The 3,473-nt window shown below is 51.6% G+C and overlaps 2 protein-coding genes across 4 annotated transcripts in view; both read left to right on the top strand.

Moving 5' to 3' along the window:
• RANBP3L (RAN binding protein 3 like) overlaps window positions 1-3,473 on the top strand; it is a 463,124-nt gene that overhangs the window by 90,992 nt on the left and 368,659 nt on the right. The gene's annotated exons all lie outside the window — the stretch shown is intronic.
• LMBRD2 (LMBR1 domain containing 2) overlaps window positions 124-3,473 on the top strand; it is a 39,596-nt gene continuing 36,246 nt past the window's right edge. For all 3 annotated transcript variants that reach the window (XM_084881897.1, XM_084881896.1, XM_084881895.1), the window contains exon 1: window positions 124-342. The gene's annotated coding sequence lies outside the window, so the exon portion shown is untranslated. The remainder of the gene's footprint in view (window positions 343-3,473) is intronic.

The following is a 3,473-nucleotide window of genomic DNA, read 5'->3' as shown; positions in this document are numbered from 1 at the left end:
GCCTGCTGGGAGTTGTAGTTCCAGCCCCGCCTCGGCGCCCGGCGAGGAGCGCGCCACCACTTCCGGCCCTCGAGGTACCCACAAGCCCCCGCGGCCGCGGGCGGGCGAGCCACGCCCCCCCGGGGAGGCGGGGAGGGAGGCGGGGAGGCGGAAGCGGGCGGCGCTCCGATGACTTGGACATGTCAGCCGCCTGAAGGGGGGATCGGGCTTTCCTCTCCCAGGAGCCCGCAGGCCTTCGGTGACCGCCGCCGCCGTCCCCCGGAGCCTGGGTCCCCGACGCTGGGCGGCGGAGGCGGGGTGCCCCGGGCCTTCCAGACGCTGTCCGTCTGGCGCGATCGGACGGTGAGCCCGCGGGGGAGCCCGGGGTGGGGGGCCGGGCGCCGGCGGAGGCGGAGGCGGACAGGCCCGCGGCCCCCGCCCCCGCGCGGAGGAGGCGCGGCCGGCCCTCCCGCCAGGTGCGGGGCCGCAGCCCGGGCGTCGCACCTGCTGTCCGCCCCCCGGAGCGGGGCCCTTAGGACCGGGCCTGCGGACAGATCCCGTCCGCGCTGCGCTCGCCTCCCGGACGCCGGTCCGATGAAGGACAGGCGGTGGGTTCGGGTTAGTTAGGGGAGCAGAGGCCGCCGCGGGCGGGGTGCGCCGGTTCCCATCCCCTGGCAGCCTGGACCAGGCTCAGAGCTGCAGCCCCGGAGCAGGTGCGGTGACCCGGCTTGCAAAGGGCTTTGTAGTCCGTGTGCAAGGCCAGGGCCGCCAGCAGCAGCAGCGGCAGCAGCAGCGGCAGCAGAGCCGGGCTGTGGCCTCCGCCCCACCTGCTGCCTCTGGCTGCACCGCCGCCTGAAGGGGATGCGACCAGACTTGCAGCCTGTGTCCCCCGAGCAGAGTGTGGAGGCGGTGAGAGGAGAGAGCCTGCCCTGTTCCAGGTGGCGTGACCGTGCGAAAGCCGTCGTGCAAGCTCCCCTGTGACCATGACCCCGGGAAGCAATGGGAGAGAGGGGGGAATCGGTTGCAACCCCAACAGGAAGGGAGAGCATCTACTGAGCTGCCAAGCCAGCGGGCCAGCGTCATCACAAACACTACATACATCCTGTGCGGTGGGACTCGGTGACTCACTTGGTGCCGGGATTCAGCCTCCCTGGCCCAGGTGTGGGTTCTGTTTCAGGCCTGTGGCTCAGCTTGACAGGGAAGTGTATTCCCGAACCATGAGTTTGTTCTGGAAAGCAGGAGCCACCGTGTAAACAAGGGATCTGTTCGATTTGGATTGGAAACTGGGCTGAGAATAACCAGGCCGCATGCTCAGAATTCATTAAACTATGGTTTTTATGGGAAATGGTTTTAAATGAAGTATTCTGGATTGTTTTTTTATACAAACTTACCTTTATGCTACTTTGGCTCAAGGAGAAAGCAGTTGCCTTAAGCTTGAAATCTACATCCTTTCCCTTAAAATTGCAAGTCATTAGAGAAAAAAAAAGTTAAGAAAAAAATGATAGCCTCCTTCAGAAAAGTGAACAAGATGGAATTTATAAGCTAAAGGCGGAGAAAGAATAAAAAGAAAACACTTTAAAATGCCGTGAGGAGAATTAAGCATTGTTTTGACATACCAAGTAGTAGGGAGAGGCCATTTTAGATTCAGCCCTTCTAGACAGGAAGGTCTGACAGATGGGATGATCCTGCATGGAAAGATGAGAAATAGGCTTGTGCTGGGAAGTGCCTGAGAGCTAGGGACCATTTCTGGTCTTCGGAGACGTTAAAATGTCTGAATTGGTGGACATGAGATCCTAAATAGGACTTCAGAGAGGCTGTCCACTCTGAAAATCGGTCTTCAAATTCTAGAGTGGATATTTCACTAGTCCTTTGCCCTGGTAACAGAAATGCTTTAGCTTGCTAAAATGGGAATACTTTTTTTTTTCCCCTCTGCATTTCTTCTCATCATGTCTATTCTCTACATGTGTTAAGTAACAGTTTAAATTGTTACACGTGGTTCTATTTAGTATAAGGAATTGTATCCATTGAAGATTTGAGCTTACTGCCCATGCACAGATTGATGCCTGCTGGTTTCAAGATCTGCATTGTGATTGCAAGTGCTGTGGATGATTTTATTTTCCTGATTAACTTTATTCCTGTAATCTTACTCAATACACCTGTCATCCCACTTCAGGGAGCTAGCTGTCCCATCTTTCCACAAGTAGAATTACTAGATCGTCATCTAGATCAAATGAATTATAGTTTTCTCTGACATCTGAAAATGACAATGGAGCGAGTAACTTCTGATCCTTTTCGGAAGCTTCCGATAGAATGCAAAGTGACTTTGTGCATTGGGAACGTGCTTATCCTGCAAAGAGGGAAGAACGCAATTACAAGACCAGTGCACGGGGGGCTGACAGGACTGGAAATTATCTTTGCTCTAACACAGGGGTCCTCAAACTTTTTAAAGTGGGGGCCAGATCACGGTCCCTCAGAGAGCTGGAGGGCCGGACTATATGAACTACTAATTCCTACTGTAACACCTTGGCTGCGCTCACTGCCCAAAAAACCTGGCGGGCAGGATCAGACTCCCCTGGGGGCTGCATGTGGCCCGAGGGCCGTAGTTTGAAGACCCCTGCTCTAACATGTGCCCGTGTTCAGTAGCGTAGTCGTGTTCTTGAGCATCCAATATGGAAAGAGATTCTATTGGAATGGAAGGCTGGTTCTTTTTTCCTTAGCCCCATCACAGCATGAGGTGAGTCTTAAGATTCTTTTAGGTTGTTTTTTTTTGTTTTGTTTTGTTTTTGTTTGTTTTTTTTGTTCTTTAGCTCAGAGGAAACAAAAGATTAAGAAGGATTATTTTCCAATTTAATTTGTTCTATGTTTTCTTTTCTCCTTTCTCATGAGGGTTAGAGTTATATGTTTTCCTTAAGAAATGGCAGTTTTACCTGCGAGGAAAAAAGGCTTCGTTGAATTCTGTGTTAAACATGGCTTTCTTAGCGTTCTACCTTGACATATCCAAGGGGATCATTCATAGGGAATGTCTGTAATTTGTTCACTATGAAAACTGAGCAAAATGCATTATTTAAACAGTTTAAATGGCGTGAAGAAGGCATGACTGGACTGGGGAAGAGAGTGTGTAGGATCTGTCGTCGGAATGCCTGGGCTTGAGCCCCAGCTCTGCCTCCCTGCCATTTTTCTCCTTTATTTCACAAGGGTACGAACAGTCCTTTCTTACTGAGTTAGGAGCTTTCAATCAGTTGTCTGAACACACTAAATGTTAACTCTTCCTTTTTCAAAGAGAATTTATTTTGTTATTAGGAAGAATCCTAAGGATCATTCTTTAATGATCAAAGTAAGTCCTACAGTCTCTTTAATGAAAGTCTTTAGGAATCCATTCCAGTCCCTTTTGTCTTCTTCTTACAAGCTCACCATGTTGCTGTCTCTCCCTTAGGCCTTGCCAAAGGTGACTTGGTTTCTATGAGTCCATCTGTCTTCCCGTGGCTTGGCATACT

This window comes from Pipistrellus hanaki (genome assembly GCF_964339955.1).
Source record: "Pipistrellus hanaki genome assembly, chromosome: 4".
NCBI classification, from domain to species: domain Eukaryota; kingdom Metazoa; phylum Chordata; class Mammalia; order Chiroptera; family Vespertilionidae; genus Pipistrellus; species Pipistrellus hanaki.
Note: the sequence above shows the minus strand (reverse complement) of the source record. Positions and strands in the feature narration are given on the sequence as shown.